The sequence below is a fragment of the Triticum aestivum genome, chromosome 3A (assembly GCF_018294505.1).
Source record: "Triticum aestivum cultivar Chinese Spring chromosome 3A, IWGSC CS RefSeq v2.1, whole genome shotgun sequence".
NCBI classification, from domain to species: Eukaryota; Viridiplantae; Streptophyta; class Magnoliopsida; order Poales; family Poaceae; genus Triticum; species Triticum aestivum.
Window position 1 is genome coordinate 629127792 of NC_057800.1, and position 23118 is coordinate 629150909.

The window sequence follows — 23118 nt, forward strand, 5'->3', positions numbered from 1 at the left end:
GCCGGAGCCACACTAGTTAAGTATTATCCTCTCGAAGATCGACCTCCAAGCTCCATTTTCCCAGAGATTTGCATAGGTTTAGCGGTCCGTCATGTCCCGTCCCCGTCTTCACCGCCATCGATCGCCCGCACCGATCTCGTCGCCGGCACCACCATGGTGAGCCTCTTGTTCTTATCTTCTTTCTGAAAGAAAAGAATTCTTACTTTAGATAGATACTTGTCTAATTTTCTTACTTTTATTATTGCTTGTTATTATATAGTGCAATGGTTTTGGTATCCTCTCCCGTCGGCCCTCGTCCTGTCTATGATTCGGATGTGGTATATATTATCTTTTTATAACAATTTGGTTCATGTATTGTTTATGACAATTATGCCAAACAACGTGACATAGATTTTATTTATGTAGGAGGTAGTTGAACCGGAAATTCTAACCGACCCTATTGTCGAGGAATTAAATTTAGTTAAAGAACAAAACAATTACTTGAAGGAAAAATTGAGGAGGAGAAGATGATATTGGAGTTGCATGTTGCGGATGTCGTCGATGATCACAAGATCAAGATGGATGCAATGCGGTTGAAGGTTAGAAAGATTAGAAAATATGACATTCATATCGAGGCTTGGTATCATTATGTCGTTGGATCAATTGTTACCTTCGTTGTGATTATGATCGCATTTGTTGTTGCATTGAAAGGTTTTACATAGTTTCAATGTATGGTTTAACTAGATGCTCTGGAGAGCTATATGTTGTTCAATGAGAACTATGTATGTACTTTGTTTTTAATGTGATGATGAACTTCTATTAATTTGGTGACTTATCTATCCATGTGAATCCGTAATGATTTTTGACACACATAATTATATATAGTGCACGCACTGCATCCAGTTTTTCCCGTAACCCTCTCAACTTTTTAGCACATGCTATGTGGGTGAAATGATGATACCATGCCAACTTTCAACCTTTTCAGAGTTCATATGTAGTGCTTTTCAATTTCAGGGTCATTTAGCTCAAAAAATCAGTAAATGCATAAAAAATAACAAATGAAGTCAAAAAGGGTTGAAAATTGATGATGTGGCTTTGAATGGTGCATTTTGAACACACAAAAAGTCTGGATTTCAAATAAGTTCAAAAAAATGAATTCCCTTTGTAACAGATGAGTTTTTCGTCCGAAACCCTGATACTTCGAAAGAGATTGTCCATTTTGTACACGAAGTGCATCCGGTTTTTCCAGTAACCCTCTCGACTTTTTAGCATGTGCTATGTGGGTGAAATGATGATACCCTGCCAACTTTCAACCTTTTCATAGTACATTTGTAGTGCTTTTCAATTTCAGGGTCATTTAGCTCAAAAAAATCAGTAGATGCATGAAAAATAACAAATAAAGTCAGAAAGGGTTGAAAATTGATGATGTGGCTTTGAATGGTGCATTTTCAACACACAAAAATTCTGGAGTTCAAATAAGTTCAAGAAAATGAAATCCCTTTGTAACAGATGACTTTCAGTTTGAAACCCTTATACTTCGAAAGAGATTGTCCGTTTGGTACACGAAGTGCATCTAGTTTTTGTCGTAACCCTCTCAACTTTTATGCACATGCTATGTGAGTAAATGATGATACCATGCCAACTTTTAGCATTTTCATAGTTCATTTGAAATGCTTTTGAATTTCAGGGTCTTATAGCTCAAAATAATTAGTAAATGCATGAAAAATAACAAATGAAGTCACCAAGGGTTGAAAATTGATGATGTGGCTTAGAATGGTGCATTTTGAACACACAAAAAGTTTGGAGTTCAAATAAGTTCAGAAAAATGAAACCCTTTGTAATAGATGAGTTTTCGTCCGAAACCTTGATACTTCGAAAGAGATTGTCCGTTTTGTACACAAAGTGCATCTAGTTTTTGCCGTAACCCTCGCGACTGTTATGCACATGTTATGTGGGTGAAATGATGATACCATGCCAACTTTCAAACTTTTCAGAGTTCATTTGAAATGCTTTTGAATTTCAGGGTCTTATAGCTCAAAAAATCAGTAAATGCATGAAAAATAACAAATGAAGTCACAAAGGGTTGAAAATTGATGATGTGGCTTTGAATGGTGCATTTTGAAAACACAAAAAGTCTGGAGTTCAAATAAGTTCAAAAAAATGAAATCCCTTTGTAATAGATGAGTTTTCGTCTGAAATCTTATACTTCGAAAGAGATTGTTCGTATTGTACACAAAGTGCATCTAGTTTTTGTCGTAACCCTTTCGACTTTGATGCACATGCTATGTGGCTGAAATGATGATACCATGCCAACTTTCAACCTTTTCAGAGTTCATTTGAAATGCTTTTGAATTTGAGGGTCATTTAGCGCAAAAAAATCAGTAAATGCATGAAAAATAACAAAATAAGTCACAAAGGGTTGAAAATTGATGATGTGGCTTTGAATGGTGCATTTTGAACACACAAAAAGTATGGAGTTCAAATAAGTTCAAAAAAATGAAATCCCTTTGTAACAGATGAGTTTTCGTCTGAAACCCTCATACTTTGAAAGAGATTGTCTGTTTTGTACACTAAGTGCATCTAGTTTTTGCCGTAACCCTCTCGACTTTTATGCACATGCTATGTGGGTGAAATGATGATACCATGCCAACTTTCAACCTTTTCAGAGTTGATTTGGAACGATTTTGAATTTCAGGGCCATTTAGCGCAAAAAAGTCAGTAAATGCATGAAAAATAACAAATGAAGTCATAAAGGGTTGAAAATTGATGATGTGGCTTTGAATGGTGCATTTTGAACACACAAAAAGTCTGGAGTTCAAATAAGTTCAAAAAATGAAATCCCTTTGTAACAGATGAGTTTTCGTCCGAAACCCTGATACTTCGAAAGAGATTGTCCGTTCTGTACACAAAGTGCATCTAATTTTTACCGTAACCTCTCGACTCTTATGCACATCCTATGTGGGTGAAATAATGATACCATGTTAACTTTTAACCTTTTCAGAGTTCATTTGAAATGTTTTTGAATTTCAGGGTCATTTAGCGCAAAAAAATCAGTAAATGCATGAAAAATAACAAATGAAGTCACAAAGGGTTGAAAATTGATGATGTGTCTTTGAATGGTTCATTTTGAACACACAAAAAGTCTGGAGTTCAAATAAGTTCAAAAAATGAAATCCCTTTGTAACATATGAGTTTTCATCTGAAATCCTGATACTTCGAAAGAGATTGCACGTTTTGTACATGAAATGCATCTAGTTTTTGCCGTAACCATCTCAACTTTTTAGCACATGCTATGTGGGTGAAATGATGATACCATGCCAACTTTCAACCTTTTCAGAGTTCATTTGTGGTTCTTTTCAATTTCAGGGTCATTTAGTGCAAAAAGAATCAACTAATAGCAAAAATAATGAACTTAAAATAATCAATTAAAATATTATGTTATGATCTACTAAAACAAAACTATAATATTCTTCAATAGCAAAAACAATCAACTAAAAAGTTTTTATAAAACTCTAATAGCAAAAGGAATCAACTAAAAAGCTTTTATAAACCTCTAGTATTTTTAAAACTAAAATTATATAAAATTTATGCGACTAAAATTATCATAGTATTTTCTGTTCAAAACATTAATGGCAAAAGGATTTCATAAAGAATTTTTTGTTAAAAGCTTTAATAGAAAACTAAAATAACAAAATCTGTTCAGCTTAAAACGAAGATTTAAAATAACCTAAAAATTACCAAATTTAATATAATGATAAAACACAATAATATTAAATAGCTGGAAAAAGAATCACTCAAAAATCTGTTTTTTAGTAAAATTATTCACAAACTAGTAATTCACACTAATTTAAAAGAATTCAAATTTAAAATATTCAAATTTGAAAATTAATGGCACTAACAGAAAGTCTATTATTTTCTGACCTAACAGCAAAAAGAAATAAAGAAATAAAGCAAAAAACAAAACAAAATAAATAATGCAAAAATCAAAACAAAAAACTAGAAAAAAAATGCCACCTACTGGGCCACCACGGCCTGAATATGACTAGAAACCCCATTGGGCCAGGATTCATGCCCGCAGCAGGCCCACAGGCACAGAGATAAGTTTAGGCCAAAAGGCATGTAATAGTGAGGAGTTCGAATGGGGTGGCACATCAGCGCTTATAAACAGGTGTCGGAGCTCCTCAACTAGCGAGGTGGGACTAAACCTCCCACCACACCGCGCCAGTACGAGGTTTTTGGTCCTGGTTGGTGGCACCAACCGGGACTAAAGGTGTGCATTGGTACCAGTTCATGGCACCAACCGGGACCAATGCCCCCCCTTTAGTCCCGGTTGGTGCCACCAACCAGAACCAAAGGCCTCTGCTTCCCGCCCTTTGGGCTGCTCAAAATAGACATTTGGTCGTGGTTGGTGGCACAAATCGGGACCAAAGGGGGGCATTCGTCCTGGGTTATGCCACGAACCGGGACCAATGCATTGTGTATATAAGCAGAACTTGTAAATTTTTTAGTTTCATCGACAATTTGCCCCCTGACGACGCCGAACTCATCGACGCCACCAGGCTGCTCGTGCTCGCCGTCGCCGCCCCGTGGTCGCCGTCGCCTTCGCCGCCCGCTCCTCGTCGCCGTTGCCCCGCACCATTGCCCTGCCCCGACGCGCCACCCCGGCCCGTGTCCCTGCCCCGACGCGCCGCCCCCAGCCAGTGCGCCCATGCCCCGACGCGCCGCCCCGGCCACGCCCGTGACCCTGCCCCGACGCCGTCCCACGCCCCCGGCCTGCCCCTACCACACGCCGCCGCCGCGTTCTATCCGGCCGCCGGCCTTCCTCTCTGTTTTTTCATATATATGATGTTTTTTTAGATTATATGTATATGTGTGATTATATGTATGTGTGTATATATGATTATATGTCCTGTTTTTTCAGATTTTTTGTTCATATACATGATGATATGTTTTTTTGCATTTTTATAAAAATGTATAGATGTATGTATGTTATGTGTGTATATATGTTCATATATGCAAAAGTTAGATTTTTAGAAAAGTTTTATCTATTTATGCAAAAGTTAGAAGAGGAAAAAGTTTTATATGTGCAAAAGTTACATTTTTAGAAAAGTTTTATATATGCAAAAGTTACATTTTTAGAAAATAAGAAGAGGAACAAGGAGAAGAAGAAGGAGAAGAAGAGGAGAGAAAGAATAGGAGAAATAAATAAGAAGAGGAAAAAAATAAGAAGAAAAAAAAGAGGAGAAGAAGAAAGGAATAGAAGAGAAGAAGAAAAAAATAGAATAATTCTATTTTTTTCTTCTTCTCTTCTATTCCTTTCTTCTTCTCCTCTTTTTTCTTCTTTTTTTTCTTCGATCTTCTCCTCTATTCCTTTCATCTTCTCCTCTTTTTTCTTATTCTTCTTCCTCTTCTTATTTTTTATCGGGTATGACGTTGTAGAACTTCACAGAACAACTTTGCAGAACAATGATAAAGACATGGTTTTGTTGAATCCTTTGACACTAGACAAACGTGACATGAGGGGTCGAGGGTCGGGAAATAGGGTACGTAGAGGGTCGTGGATCGCCGAGCGGTCAAGGGTCGAGGGTCTGGCAATGTGCACAAGTTGATCCAAACCCTAGAAGCGCTGCCAAGGCCACCCAAATTTACCAAGTTAAAAGAGTGTTGTCGTCGAGGGCACCCTGAACCCTTGAAGCATTGCCGATGCCACCCCAAACCCTAGAGAAGCGTCGAGGCCACTAATATGATTTCTTGTTGTGATTAGGTAGCTAGGTCTATGTTTGCTACTAATATATCCACTTGCTGTCATGTTTTAGGATGAAAAAAACAAGAAGAAGAAAAAAAGGGAGGAGGAGAAGTTTCGTTTAGTTTTAGGATTATTTTAGTTTATGTTTAGTTTAGGAAGAAGGAAAAGAAAAAGGAGAAGAAGAGGACAGGAAGAAGAGGAGAAATAAATAAGAAGTGGAAAAAAGGAAAAAAAGAGGAGAAGAAGAAAAAATAGAATATTTTTCTATTTTTTATTCTTCTCCTCTATTCCTTTCTTCTTTTCCTCTTTTTTTCTTCTTATTCCTTTTCTTTTTTTATCGGGTATGTCGTTATCGATATACCCCCTCCCCGATAACTTTGACATGATGGGGGGAGGGGTCGCCGAGGGGCCACCCCAAACCCTAGAGAAGCATCGAGGCCACTAATATGATTCCTTGTTGTGATTAGGTAGCTAGGTCTACGTTTTCCACTAATGTATCCACCTTCTATCATGTTTGTATAATAATTGTCATGTTGTAATATTTGCAGAAACAATGGAGCACGGACAAGACGAGGCAGCAGAAGAGGTGTTGGGGGACATAATCTTAGCCGGAGGTGATGTCTTGTTGTATCTTAACGACAATGATGGTCTGGAAGGACAGGGTGAAGAAACAGGCTACGGTTATCGAACAATCGAGGAGGAAGGACATGATTATGATGGCTCCTGTGACTGAATGCCGGTGCAAGAAGGAGACCATGATGACGGCTCCGGTGACCGAATAGAGTCCGTCCAAGTCTATATATTAATTAAGCATGTGCTGACTAGCTAATTGATGCATTCATTGTTTTGGTATGTACACATATTAACTCTCGTCTTTCTTCTTTTTTCTAGCCCTCCGGATCGAGCACAACTTCGGTAAAGAAACGAGGCCCGAAGAAAAAGTTGCGTCCGGATGAAAGGTTCACGATCACAGCAATCGCGCGCGATGGCCAACCGATTGAACCCATCCGGACCACGGAAGCATTTGATGCTCAGTGCAGGGTTCTTGTTAGGGACAAGATCCCGATCAGCATCCAGAAAAGGTGTAAGCCTAAGAAGAAGACCCTGAGGTGTCTTATGTCAATGATATGCAGAAAGATGATCTTGGGACGGCATTGAAGGCAAATTTCACCCTACCACCAGAGGAGGATCCAGAGAAGCCAGTTAAAGAGCCATTGATCAAGTCTCATGCTCTTAAGAAGATGGCAGATCTATTCAGGAGGTGGAAGAATGAGCCAAAAACAACGTTTGTCGACAAAGAAGAGACTCCAGAATTCACCAGCCGGTATGAGAAGATCAGAGATCACTCAGACGCATTTGTGGCCCACAAGACATCGGACAAGAGTAAGAAGATGTCAGCGACAAACAAGATAAAAGCTGCGAAGAAGGAGCATAACCATCGCACGGGGTCAGGTGGCTACCTCAAAGCCCGGCCGTTGTGGGCCAAGGCTGAAAATGACCTACTTGATAAAGGGGTCGAACCAGAGACATTGCACTGGCCAGACCGTTGCCGGACTTGGTTCTTCGGGGTTGGCGGAAGCTTGGACCCTATAGCAGGGAATTGCATTTGGACGAACGAGCAAATGCGAATACCCATGATGAAGCTTCCGGAGTATATCGCCGCAGCGCAGCATGGGATGTTCATTCCAGACAGAGAGAACGACGAGCTAACAATGGCCCTCGGGAATCATGAGCACCCTAGACGGACACGAGGCACGCCATGCTCCATTCCGTGGAAGGCTGGGTTTCCGGATGCAGGCGGTTACAAATGTCAGGAGAGGAGGAGGAAAGTGGAGCAAACCGAACTGCAGAAGCTGCACGTAAGGGTGCAAGCGCTAGAGGAACGAGAAGCAGTTCACAACAAGCGACCTGCCGAAGCTACCCCCGAAGCTACCCCGCCATCTCAGCGAAGAACCAGCGTGGCTTCCACTGAGCTGCTTCAGCTAGAGTCTGTCTTCACAGCTCCTGGTAGCTACCCCATGGATGCTATCACGGAGTCTCAACATTGCCACCTTATGACGAAATGACAGAACTTCAAAGTCAAGGCGGCTGTCTGCTCTGTTCGACCTCTTGAACCCGGCGCAACTTTTCACTGCCATCCAATTCTAGAAGGATATGCTAGGGTGACGGTGGACGAAATAACGGAGGGATTTGAGGACCTCGAGCTTGACCACCCTACCGGTGAAGGGCAGACTCGGCTGGGTTCTGCTCTAAAGAATCCATGCCTATGGCGGAAGGAGCTCATCAACCTTCCGAACTAGACGCCTCCGCCTCCTCCTCCTCCAGTGAGTCAGGGCACTCTGACTCCTCCTCCACCTCCTCCTCCGCCTCCTCCTCCAGCGAGTGATCAGGGCACTCTGCCTCCTTCTCCGACGCGTGGCGGCACTCTGCCTCCTTCTCCGCCTACGCTGGTGCACCCGAGCATCCAGCCTCCTCCTTCTCCGCCTCATCAGCAAGGGCGGAAGAGACCCGCTGCCGCTCCAGATGCTCCGACGTGTCGTACTCGTTCTCCACCTCGTAAGCAAGCAAAGAAGACAGCCTCAGCTGCTCCGTCTGCTCGGGCATCTAGCAGTACAGCCAGAGGCGGGATGCAATTCAGATTCGGTCCATCTCTAAAGCCTCTAGAGAAGTTACCATACGAGAGGTCCATGGAGGAAAACAAGAAGATTGTGCAAGCCAAAGTGAGGGACTTCTTTGAAGCGGTGAAAGCAAAGAAACATCCACCTCTAGAGGATAAGATAGATCCAGTGAAAGCAAAGCGCACACTCGATACCCTGAAGAAACCACCACCATCTCCGCCGAAAACCAACTATGAGCACATTATTGGAAAGTCATTTATCGAAGCGGAGCGGTCGAGAAGTACTATCAGTTATCGAAGGTTAGCAGAACGACGAGCTGGGACAAAAAATTGTCTAGCTCGGCGAACAAGCGAACTAATCGTGCCCCCCGCTCAAGGTGTCTAGCGATATCTTCGCTAATGATCCGAGGATGGTGCCCGTTTATACCAATCATGGAGATTACCTGCCCGACGATGCAAATTTTGATATAATGGAGGTGGACGAACACAAATACCAGTACGGGAAGCCTCTCATCAGAGATGGAACTACTTTGACAACGATGATGCGAAGATTCCATGATTGGTACATGAAAACATGCAGCAAGTCTGGGGGGAAGGATACTTTGACGCTGAGAGTTAAAGAGGAGCACGACCTCGTTGGAATTGAACTGTTGTCTGTTCCATTTGAGGAGTTCTTCCAGTGGTTCAATCAAAAGGCCCTCGATAAATTAACGGTCACTTGCTACTATCTGTAAGTACTACTTCTATCATTAAGTCTCTCTATATATAGCTCAGCTCTTTCATTGCATGTATATATAATTATCCTCACTATATTATGTAGATTGAAGATCGTCGAATGCAGAAAAGCAGAAATCTATGATATTTGGTTCATTGACACAAATCTCATCGATGAATATACGGTTAAATTTGATGCCAAAGAAACCGAGGCCAACTTGCTCAAATCATTGCTTCAAAATCAAAACAAAGATAAAATATTCTTTCCTTACAACTTCAAGTGAGTGTTGTTGTCTTGTGCATATTTGGTTTCCCTTATTACTCGAGGTTGTAGTAATGTAATTGATGAGTTATGCATGCGTGCGCAGCTTCCACTATATTCACCTAGAGATTAAGCTTGAGCAGGGACTAGTAACCATCTTAGACTCGAGACAAAAATCTCCCGAGACCTATGCGGACATGACTAAAATGCTTCAGAAGTAAGTTCAATCGATCATTATCGCACCATATCGGCAACTTTTTGTTTATTTCCTGATATCAAGTAATTGTTTTTTTTGTCTCGCGGGGTTTGGAAAGTATTCACCGCACAAGCTCCAGGACTGCCGGGGGAGCTGCGATGGACATACCCGAAAGTAAGTAGTACTAGCTAGCTAGTTCCGCGCATCTCGATCCCGTTCATTCTAGCTACTTTCATCAATGCCATTTATAATGCTTCATTATCAATTTGATTGACCTCTATTTCTCGGAAAGTGCTTGTGGCAGGAACAAGGGAATGATTACTGTGGATACTACGTTTGCGAGTTCATCTACAACGCGACTTGCAGAAAAACCCGGGGCTACTCTAAAAAGACAATTTGATGTGCGTAACCAATAATATTCACAATTTCATTATATTACCATCATTTGTGTTAAATTTCATTCATATATATGTATTGACCCCCTTCTTCAAATTAGATGTGGCAGATGCGGGATGAACTCCTGCCACAAGATCGCATCAGAGCAATTCAAGAGGAATTGGCGGGATTCTTTCTTGACCACGTCATCAATAAAGCTGGAGAATACCATCTCTGGAAGCTGAGTTCATATATAATTAGGGGATTATATTGTAAGAGTACTTAATACTATATATATGTAGCTATTAGCGCCGTATAGATATACGAAAACTTGTTGTTCGACCAATCTCTCGGAGAAGCAGAGGTCGGTATGACTTCTCTCTGTATGAATATGTTCATGATGAACTTCTGTACTTAATGGTTTCCTTCATTTGCTTACTAGCTAGCGTGTCAAGAGCCTCTCTATACGTATAGTACGTAGCGTCGACCAAGCACGGAGATAAGAGAGGACACTTCTCTGTATTAATTAATTAGCCACCTAACACAATATATGAACCCCCCCCCCAAAATTAACCATACAAAAACCCCAAAACCCCCAACCCCCCCCCCCATTCAGGAAAAAATAAAAACCCTAGCTCCTAAAATGCTGAAGTGTGGCAGCTTATTGGTCCCGGTTGGTGCTACCAATCGGGACAAAAGGCCCCCCTGCCAGGGCAAGCCGCAGCGGCCACGTGGAGCCCCTTCTGTCCCGGTAGGTGTAAGAACCGGGACTAAAGGTGTAGGGCTTTAGTACCGACCCTTTAGTCCTGGTTCCCCAACCGGGACAAATGGGCCTTACGAACCGGGACAAATGGGCCTTTTTCTACTAGTGATACAGGCTTCTCTGAAAGTCTGTATAAAACCATATGCTTTGATCACACTATCAAAGCGTATATTCCAACTCCGAGATGCTTGCACCAATCCATAAATGGATCGCTGGAGCTTGCACACTTTGTTAGTACCTTTAGGATCAACAAAACCTTCTGGTTGCATCATATACAACTCTTCTTTAAGATAAGGAATGCAGTTTTGACGTCCATTTGCCAAATTTCATAATCATAAAATGCGGCAATTGCTAACATAATTCGGACAGGCTTAAGCATCACTACGGGTGAGAAGGTCTCATTGTAGTCAACTCCTTGAACTTGTCGAAAACCTTTTGCAACAAGTCGAGCTTTGTAGACAGTAACATTACCGTCAGCGTCAGTCTTCTTCTTGAAGATCCATTTATTCTCTATGGCTTGCCGATCATCGGGCAAGTCAACCAAAGTCCATACTTTGTTCGCAAGCATGAGGCATGGTTCGCAAGCATCGAGTGATTCATAATCAAGTGATTCCAAAAGCCCATCTGCATAGAGTTTCTTCATGCGTTGTACACCAATATGACCTAAGCAGAAGTGCCACAAATAAGTTGCACTATCATGATTAACTTTGCATCTTTTGGCATCAATATTATGAATATTTGTATCACCACGGTCGAGATTCAACAAAAATTGACCACTCATCAAGGGTGCATGACCATAAAAGATATTACTCATATAAATAGAACAACCATTATTCTCCAATTTAAATGAATAGCCGGCTCGCATCAAACAAGATCCAAATATAATGTTCATGCTCAACGGTGGCACCAAATAAAAATTATTCAGGTCTAAAACTAATCCCGAATGTAGATGTACAGGTAGCGCGCCGACGGCGATCACATCGACTTTGGAACCATTTCCCACGTGCATCGTCACCTTGTCCTTATCCAATCTTCGCATAATCCGTAGCCCCTGTTTCGAGTTGCAAATGTTAGCAACTGAACCAGTATCAAATACCCAGGCACTACTGCGAGCATTAGTAAGGTACACATCAATAACATGTATATCAAATATACCTTTCACTTTGCCATCCTTCTTCTCCGCCAAATACTTGGGGCAGTTCCGCTTCCAGTGACCAGTTTCTTTTTGTAGTAGAAGCAGTCAGTCTCAGGCTTAGATCCAGACTTGGGTTTCTTCACTTGATCAGCAACTGGCTTGTTGTTCTTTTTGAAGTTCCCTTCTTCCCTTTACCTTTTTTCTTGAAACTAGTGATCTTGTTGACCATCAACACTTGATGTTCCTTCTTGATTTCTACCTCTGCAGCCTTGAGCATTGTGAAGAGCTTAGGAATCATCTTGTTCATCCCTTGCATATTATAGTTTAGCATGAAGCCTTTATAGCTTGGTGGCAGTGATTGAAGAACTGTGTCAATGACACTATCATCCGGAAGATTAACTCCCAACTGAGTCAAGTGTTTATGGCACACAGACATTCTGGGTATGTGTTCACTAACAGAACTGTTCTCCTCGATCTTGCAGCTATAGAACTTGTTGGAGACTTCATATCTCTCAACTCGGGCATTTTCTTGAAATATTAACTTCAATTCCTGAAACATCTCATATGCTCCATGACATTCAATACGTCTTTGAAGTCCTGATTATAAGCCGTAAAGCATGGAACATTGAACTATCAAGTAGTCATCAGATTTAGCTTGCCAAACGTTCACAAGATCAGCAGTGGCTCCTGCAGCAGGCCTTTCACCTAGCGGTGCATCAAGAACGTAATTCTTTTGTGCAGCAATGAGGATAATCCTCATGTTACGGACCCAGTCCGTGTAGTTGCTACCATCATCTTTCAACTTAGCTTTGTCTAGGAACGCATTAAAATTCAAGGGAATGGTAGAACGGGCCATTGTTCTACAACATAGATATGCAAAAACTATCAGGACTAAGTTCATGGTGCACTAAAATATCAAGTAGTCATCATATCGAGCTTGTTAAACGTTGATAACGTCTACATCTGCTCCTCCAATAGGTCTGTCACCTAGCGGTGCATCAAGGACATAATTCTTCTGTGCAGCAATGAGGATAATCCTCAGATCACGGACCTAGTCCGCATCAGTGCTACTATCATCTTCAACTCATTTTTCTCTTGGAACATATCAAAAAATAAATGGGGAAGCTATACGCGAGCTATTGATCTATAACATAGATATGCAAAAACTATCAGGACTAAGTTCATGATAAATTTAAGTTCAATTAATCATATTACTTAAGAACTCACACTTAGATAGACATCCCTCGAGTCATCTAAATGATCACGTGATCCATATGAACTAAATCATGTCCGAACATCACGTGAGAAGGAGTAGTTTTCAATGGTGAACATCTCTATGTTGATCATATCTACTATATGATTTATGTTCGACCTTTTGGTCTCAGTGTTCCGAGGCCATGTCTATACATGCTAGACTCGTCAAGTTTAACCCGAGTATTCCGCACGTGCAAAACTATCTTGCACCCGTTGTATGTGAACGTAGAGCTTATCACACCTGATCATCACGTGGTTACTCGGCACGATGAACTGTCACAATGGTGCATATTCAGGGAGAACACTTATACCTTAAAATTTTAGTGAGGGGTCATCTTATAATGCTACCGCCGTACTAAGCAAAATAAGATGCATAAAAGATAAACATGACATGCAATCAAAATATGTGACATTATATGGCCATCATCATCTTGTGCCTTTGATCTCCATCTCCAAAGCACCGTTATTATCTCCATCGTCACCGGCTTGACACCTTGATCTCCGTTGTAGCGTCGTTGTCCTCTCGCCAACTATTGCTTCTACAACTATCACTAACGCAAAGTGATAAAGTAAAGCAATTACATGGCGATTGCATTACATACAATAAAGTGACAACCATAAGGCTCCTGTCAGTTGCCGATAACTTCTACAAAACATGGTCATCTCATACAACAACGTATATCTTATAATGTCTTGACCATATCACATCACACATGTCCTGCAAAAACAAGTTAGACGTCCTCTACTTTGTTGCTGCAAGTTTTATGTGGCTGCTACGGGCTTCTAGTAAGAACCGTTCTTACCTACGCATCAAAACCACAACGATCTTTCGTCAAGTTTGTTGTTTTAACCTTCAACACTGATCGGCCGTGGTCAAATTCGATTCAACTAATGTTGGAGAAACAGACACCCGCCAGCCACCTTTATGCAAAACAAGTTGCATGTATGTCGGTGGAACCGGTCTCATGAACGTGGTCATGTAAGGTTGGTCCGGGCCGCTTCATCTAACAATACCGCTGAATCAAAATAAGACATTGGTGGTAAGCAGTATGACTATGATCGCCCACAACTCGTTATGTTCTGCTCATGCATATCATCTACGCATAGACCTGGCTCGGATGCCACTGTTGGGGAATGTAGCATGCAATTTCAAAAACATTCCTACGATCACGCAAGATCTATCTAGGAGATATATAGCAACTAGAGGGGGAGAGTGTGTCCATGTACCCTCGTAGACCGAAAGCGGAAGCGTTATGTTAACGCGGTTGATGTAGTCGAACGTCTTCGCAATCCAACCGATCAAGCACCAAACGTACGGCACCTCCGAGTTCTGCAAATATTCATCTTGATAACGTCCCTCGAACTCTTTATCCAGCAAAGTGTCTACGGAGAGTTTCGTCAGCATGACGGCGTGGTGACGGTGATGGTGATGTGATCCGCACAAGGCTTCACCTAACCACTACGACAATATGATTGGAGGAGTAAACTGTGGAGGGGGGCAAAGCACACGACTAAGAAACAATTGATGTCCTTTGGGGGTGCCCCCATGCCCCCATATATAAAGGAGGAAAGGGGAGGAGGCTGGCCCTAGGGGCGCGCCAAGTGGGAGGAAACCCACTAGGACTCCTAGTCCTAGTCCCCCCCCCCTCCTTCTTCGGAGGGGGAAAGGGGGGGAGAGGGAGAGGGAGAAGGCTCCCCCTCCCCTTGTCCAATTCGGACTCCCCATAGGGGGGGCGCCACCCCTTGTGGGCTGCCCTCTCTCTCCCCATGGCCCATAATGGCCCATTACTTTCCCTGGGGGGTTCCGGGAACCCCTCAGTACTCCGATAAATATCTGAAACACTCTGAAACCATTCCGGTGTCCGAATACTATCGTCCAATATATCAATCTTTACCTCTCGATCATTTATTTCAGGACTCCTCGTCATGTCTGTGATCTCATTCGGGACTACGAACAATCTTCGGTCACCAAAACACATAACTCATAATACAAATCGACATCGAACATTAAGCGTGCGGACCCTACGAGTTCGAGAACTATGTATACATGACCAAGTCACATCTCCTATGAATAACCAACAGCGGAACCTAGATGCTCGTATTGGTTCCTATATATTCTACGAAGATCTTTATCGGTCAAACCGCAATGACAACATACGTCATTCCCTTTGTCATCGGTATGTTACTTTCCCAAGATTCGATCGTCGGTATCTTCATACCTAGTTCAATCTCGTTACCGGCAAGTCTCTTTACTCGTTCCGTAATGCATCATCACACAACTAACTCATTAGTCACATTGCTTGCAAGGCTTATTATGATGTGCATTACCGAGAGGGCCCAGAGATACCTCTCTAATACTCGGAGTGACAAATCCTAATCTTGATCTATGCCAACCCAACAAACACCTTCGGAGACACCTCTAGAGCATCTTTATAATCTCCCAGTTACATTGTGACGTTTGATAGCACACAAGGTGTTCCTCCGGTATTCGGGAGTTGCATAATCTCCTAGTCAAAGGAATATGTATAAGTCATGAAGAAAGCAATAGCAATAAAACTTAACAATCATTATGTTAAGCTAACGGGTGGGTCTTGTCCATCACATCATTCTCCTAATGATGTGATCTCGTTCATCAAATGACAAAACATGTCTATGGTCAGTAAACTTAACCATCTTTGATTAACAAGCTAGTCAACACTAGTAGAAAACGGAGCTTTAAAACCGGTTCGTAAGGGCCTTTAGTGTCGGTTCCATAACCGGCACTAAAGGGTGGGCACTAAAGGCCCCCCCTTTAGTACCGGTTCGGCACGAACCGGCGCTAAAGTGCCACCACGTGGCGTGAGCTCGCGCCCTGGTATGGGGAACCTTTAGTACCGGTTGGTGTTACCAACCGGTACTGAAGGTTTTTTTGAATTTTTTTTTTGAAAATTTTGGAAAAAAAATTGATTTTTTTTCGATAATTTTTTTGAATTATTTGATGATTTAGTCTCTAATCACCTCTCTTAACTGCTCAAGTGTGGATCACTTATTCCAAATCCCCTAACTTCCCGGCCGGTCACCCATCCTCTCACTCCCCCAGCCTGAGCACGATAACTTCGGAGTTCTATTCCCCCTACATTCCAAGTCTCCACTTGTTGTTTTCCTGACAAATGTAAGTTGTCAATCCTATTAACCCTCAGCAGTTTAGCTTGAGCATTAGGTCACACGTTTCACCGTTTGAATTTGAAACTATTATTCTAAAAAACAATAATTATTTAGTAACACTAATATTTCTTGAATAAGTTTGACCATAGTTTGACCACAGTTTGACCATAGTTTGACCAGATTTGACCAAAATTCAAAAAATTGAAATAATTATTTAGTAACACTAATATTCTTGAATAATTATGTAGTAACATTATACTTCTTTAATAAGTAGTTTGACCAGATTTAACCAAATTTAAAAAAAAATGAAATTTGACCATATCTTTTTTTCCTTTTGGAATTTGAGGGTTCTAAAAAATTGCAAACAGGCCACCCATAGTTTGACCACAGCTCGTTAACGGTTTCGATCACCGCATTTGCTGGACGCATCAATGGAGTCATTGAAAAAGTGGAAGGAATCCACTTATCTTCCCATATAGAGAAGGAAGTACCAGATCCGACTCGCTTCAGCAGCCCCATTTGTAAGGCTTCCTGACTTGCTATAATTGCTTTCCAGGTAGCTAAGGAGGATTAAGGAACTGATGCATGAAGGAAATCTGAGTCGGGAAAATATCTTCCTTTCATAACCTTGGCGCACAAAGAGTTGGGGTTCATTATAAAACGACATCCGTGCTTCCCTAACAGCGCCAAGTTAAACAGCCGAAAATTGCGGAATCCCATTCCGCCTTTGCACTTTGGTGTGGCAAGTTTATCCCAAGCGATCCAGTGTAAGGAGTTCCTATCGATTGAGCTACCCCACCAAAACTTTGCCATGCTTGAGGTAAAACTTTTACACACCTTTTTTGTCAACAGAAAGGAACTCATGTTAAACGTCAGGATAGCTTGAACAATAGATTTCAGAAGGGTCTCCCTGCTGGCGCAAGCAAAAAGCCTCTCTGCCCAACCTTGCGTGCTGCCTCGTGCCCGATCAGCTAGATATTCAAAGGTTCCACTATTTATCTTGCCAACGGCAATGGGCAAACCGAGGTAGCGTTCTGAGAAAGCTTCAACTTGTACACCAAGAAATTGCTTCAAACTTTTTCTAAGAGTCGTCGACGTGTTTGGGTTAAAAAATATGGAGCTCTTGCTCCTGTTGACACATTGTCCAGAAGCATCCCCATATATTGCAAGGATATCATTCAGCCTGATCGCACTTTCCTCATTCGCCTTGATGAAAATGAGGCTATCATTAGCGAATAGTAGGTGATTCACCCATGGTGATCTGAAGTTCACTCGGATACCCCTATCAACAAAGTTCCTGTAGTGCTTCAGGAGTGAGGTAAAGCCTTCGGCACAAAGCAAAAACAAGTAAGGGGAGATTGGACACCCCTGCCGAAGCCCTCTGGATGGGTTGAAATAAGGTTGCAGCTTTCCGTTCACACGGACAGAGAACTTGAAAAATGTGACACACTTCATGATCAACCTGACCAGATTGGCATTGAATCCAAGCTTCAAGAGTATGGCTTCCAGGAAATGCCATTGGACTCTATCGTAAGCCTTCATCATGTCAAGTTTGACCGCACAAGTGTAGTTCTTCCCTTTATTCCGTCTCTTCATCGTATGAACACTTTCACATGCAACAAGAACATTATCTGTGATCAGACGACCGGGGACAAAAGCACTTTGTTCCTCATTGATAATATCATCCATGCACCCTCGCAATCGGTTGGTGATAACCTTGACTGCCAGTTTATACAATACTGGGCAAAGAGCAATTGGACGATATTGTGAGATGCTCTGGGGTGACCGGTCACCTTGGGGATCAGTGTGATAGATGTGTCATTGAGACCCAATGGTAGTTCGCCTCCATTAGGAAAAGCCAGCACCGCTTGAGTTACTTCTTCTTGCAGCAACTTCCAGTGGCGTTGGAAAAAACCTATCGTAAAACCATCCACCCCCGGCGCCTTGGACAGAGCCATTTGAAACAGTGTTAAATGCACTTCGGCTGGCTCATAAGGTTTGCTCAGGAGCTCATTCATCTCCGGCGTGACCCGAATGGGCACATGCGATAACAACAAATCGGTGTCGTTGGCACCTGCGATGTACAAAGTGCTTGATAGAAGGCTAATATTTCTGCCTTATCCTCTATTTCAGTGACACAAGTAGAGCCATCGTCTCTCTTGAGACCCGATATACGATTAGTGTGTTTCCGTTGTCGAGCTTGTGCCTGAAAGTATATCGTGTTGTGATCGCCCGTGCGAGGCCACGGAACGTGGGATCGTTGCCTCATCTAGATTTCCTCTAGGCGAAGTGCTTGTCTTAGCTTCTGCATTATGCGTCTCTCCTCATCGGATGGGCCCCTTCCCACTGAGTGCTGACGCAGCCTATCGAGCCATTTTTGCAAGTTAGGAACGGATCTTGACAAGCTACCGAATTCACGGGCTCCCCATGGCACGAGTTGACTCTGTATGCAAGGCCCCTAGGGAATCCATTATACCTTGTAGGCCAGGACCATGAATTTGTCCCCGCCATGTTTGTGCGATTAGCTGTTCATAGTCCTGGTGAGACTACCAAACGTTTTCATCGCGAAATTGTTTGGCTCCAGACGGCCTTTGTGTGAATGCATGGTTTCTGAATTCAGCAATGATAAAACAGTGGTCTGATTCCACAGCACACACATGCCTAACTCGTATATGATGAAATTTCTGTCTGAACACTTCATTGGCAAAGGCTCTGTCAATCATTGCCTTAACATTCGCATCTCCGGGTTGGCGGTTATCCCAGGTGTAAGCAACACCAGACCACCCTAGATTTTGGAGAGCACATTCGTTGGTGACCTCTCAAAACTCTCTCAACTGTCTCTCAGGGCGAGCTTCTCGACTGAAGTGTTCGTCAGGGTGCAAAGTTTCGTTGAAGTCACCCATGCACATCCATGCACCGTGAGGGATGGTATGTAGGGTTCTAAGGAAACGCTAGATGTGATGATGGTCTACTGCTCTTGGCGCACCGTAGAAACCCGTGAACCTCCAAGCATTCGGTCCCTGAGATTCCTCGTGAACCAAAACATCGATGTGACAGTGACTGTATGATTTAAGTTCCACCTTCACATCGTTTGACCAGAACAGCCCTATGCCACCGCTTAGGCCATCACTTTCCACTTCAAAATTGCCAGCAAACCCAAGGGTATGCGGCAAATCCTCTACTCTTTTCCCTCTGATTTTCGTCTCCATAACAAAAACTAGTTCAGGCCCTTCTTGCTTCACCACATTGTGAAGCTCGCGAACTGCCTCGGGGTTCCCAAGCCCCCGGCAGTTCCAGCTCAAAAAACTCATTGCGACTGGCAAGGCTGGCTTGCAGCTCCTGCAGAATTCTCTGAAGTCGTGGGTGTTTCTCTTTTCTTCTTCAGTGCCCGTTCCACTTCTGCACCTTCAGTAGTATCCTCGCCACTTGCTACTGCAGGATCATACTGTATGATGGCGTTGGTCTGCTGATCAACATTCTCTTCTGCAGTTGGCGCGGGCATGATAACCTTTCTGTAAACTTGTTTCGGAGGTCCCCCTTTCCTCTTGTTCTTGCCATTGTTATTATTATTTCTAGGCAAGGTTACCTCAGGGTTGCCATCACGAGTAGTACTAGATTCAGGAACATCTGTTTTCCCTCCTGGTTTGGCATTAGTCTGGCTAGCTCCTGAGCTCTCACTAGATGCATGCTTCTTTTTGTCCTCCGGGGCACGGATACTGGTTTTGAAGGGTAGATCACCATTCTCATCCCTGGTTCCCGGCGTCGACAAAGCAGGTCCGAGTGACCTAGTCGGCCACAAGAAAAACAGAAGTTCGGGACATTTTCGTATTGTATGTAATACCAGCCGCGACCACCACGGGTCGCTGAGTCTATGAGGATCCACCTCCGCAGAGGCTTGCTGACATCAATAGTGACCCTTGTCCTCAAAAATCCCCCAATGGGATCGAATTGCGCTGAGTGGGCGTTCACATCAATCTGTTTTGCCACAGCATGCCCTCTCTTTTTGTTACGGAGGTTGAAGGGTAGGTTCAGAACCCTAGCCCAAAGTTGCAATCTGTTAAACTTCAGTTCAGATGGTTTCATGCACTCGGAGAACTCCGTCAGGATGATAGCGTGCTTGCTGATGTGCCACGGGCTTCCGTCCCAGACGCAATCGCGTTTGCTGGCGAATTCCGCCACAAAGATGTTTTCCCTTGCTGACCTGAAGAATAGGCCTTTAGAGTTCCCCCAGGCAGGTCGAAGGGCATTGGAGATCGTCTGGATGTGGAACGTGTGTCGATGGAGAACTTTCCTGGCCAGTGACCACTTCGTCGGTTCGCCCTCGTCGACGTCGTCGATCACCAGTGGTGTAGCTTCCTCTTCCGTCAGATCCAACTTGCCCATCGCCTCCACCAGTCGAGCCCTTGCCATGCGTGGCGAGAGTTTGCCTTCCTTTCCCTTGCCAGTGCAAGATGCATCCATCCTTGCGCCGCCTCAAAGCACCATGTCCATACGTAGTACAAGAGGGTAGGACACGGGTGTTTTCGGAGATTTCCATGACTCATATGTATATTTATACATAATTCTATATACCTAAATAGGAGTAATTGATCTGAGCTAACTCTATTTTTTTAACAAATGCAACTATGCCAACTTACCATGTCATTGTTTGTTGAAAAATACCACCTTAACATCGAAAGTCATATTCTGCACCCGAGGTCGAATACTCCCTCGTGAACACTAAAATCGAAAAAAATAGTAAACAAATTTTAAAAAATCTGAATTTTTTTGGGTAAACTTTGACAAATGTTTTGTATGCTTGCAAAATTTCAGTACCAACCAACATTCGTGAAAGGCGTGGCAAAAAAAAAACAAAATCAGCACTCCAAAATGTTTTCAAAACTAGCATATTTGGAACATCAAAATTTTTTTGCCACGCCTTGCACGAATGTCGTATCGTGCTGAAATTTTGCAAGCATAATTTTTTTTTTGCCAAAGTCTACCACAAAAAAATTCAGATTTGTTTGAATTTGTTTACTACCTTTTTACTGTTCACAGGGGGAGGATTTGAGCTCCGGTGTAGATACTCCATTTCACCTTAACATGTGCTTCTCTCCACATTCAACAATGACAACTCACCAAATTCAAAAAAAAAAACAATGACAACTCACCATACCATCATGCATGGGAATGACACACCTTAACATGCATCATGCATTCTGCTCATATTTAATAAAGATTCTACAATTATACAATGATAAAATATAATAAAGTATACTTAGTGTTAGTTTTTTCTTGCAGAGATCTATTTTTAGTTTTAATTTATCATATTGTGGTTCAAAATACTAATGTTTAATACAACCAAATATCCTTAAAATAATTGCAACCAATTCCTACAACATCGCACGGGGCATCATCTCCAGATTAATCATATATCAGCATGAAGGGATGGTCGGTAATACATGCATCCACCACTGAATTTTTCTTCCTCTGATGCACATCTTCAGTTAGCTAGCTGTTATTTTTCTTCAGTTTCGTCAGGGGAGCAGCTCGGCAGGGGTACCAAGATGGTCCTCTACCTCAAGGACGATACACTATGCAGTCCAAGTCTTCTAAACTGTGATTGGCTTACTGCCATGTCTTGATGTGATTTTGTGTTTAGTACAGCTGCACTAAACGGTGGCTAGATAGGCATATTCTCGTCTAAACTGTACTGCATGATTTGAACTTGCCACCAAATCATGCTGTTGTATCTGATCATGATTGTTGTACATGAGTAATCTTTTGTTTAACCATGATTGTTGTACATTTTAGTCCTGTATTATTGCTATACAGTTTACTCATGTACATCAATCATGGTTTACATGAGTAATCATGATTTGAACTGTACAGGAATCTTTTGTATCAATCTTGTTTACCTTTGTATCTATCATGAGAAAAGTATGATTTTGCAAGCCATTTTTGAACTAAGATTGCTGAGATTGTGATTTGATGCATATAGAACAAAGCACTATGCAATTCCATAGTTTGCCATCCAAACATGTTTTGGTATTGAAACCTCACTGTGATTCCATGAGCCAATACAATGAGCATCCAAACAAGCGAATTCGTATTCATGTCCATTACAGTTTCCTTGCTGAATTGGAATTGAAACCAATTCAATACGGAGGCCTCCAATAAAGACATCCAAACACACCGTAAAATAAATTCTTATATTATCTGCACAAATGACAAATGCAGTTGTTCGATACAAGAATTCACCCACTAAAATTTGGCGCTAAATCTGGCTATCTTCCGCATCTGATATGGCATATGCGTTGCTTATCCTTGGGCTACCACACCCAGTTGTTGAATATATACAAAAGACGAATTGCCCCACCGAAATTCACAAAGTTTCTTTGTAGCTCAGGCTACATGGAACCTCTTATCCTCAACCCTCCAGCCTTACTTTGAGATCCGTACTCTTCAACTAACTAACAACAAGAAGATTTCTCTTTTTTGTTTCTCGAAAATGAAACAACATATGAACTTCAAACTTTGCAGACCGAACAAACATTTAGAACATCAATGTGTGAAAAAACTATCAGATTTTTTGGTCTGATATAAATATACAAAATGAGATTTTCTTTGCATAAAAATATTATTTCAAGTATTTAAAATGCATGAAAAAATCTGAAAGTTTTTTCCTATATTGTAGTTAGAATGTATTGTTGTTCTGCAAAATTTGAGTTCATATATTGTGTCGTTTGAGAGAAACAAAAAAGACAAATGTGTTTGCACGGATCTTGATGCATAAATGGATGACAAAGATAAGGGGTATCGTGTAGCCTAAGCTACAGAAAATCACACTCAAATTCACGTCTAGTCCATGTCGATCATGGTCTGCTCAGCTGATCCAGGGCCATAGTATCTACAAATTCTTATTTTCGGCGACAGTCTACATGAGCGGCTCAC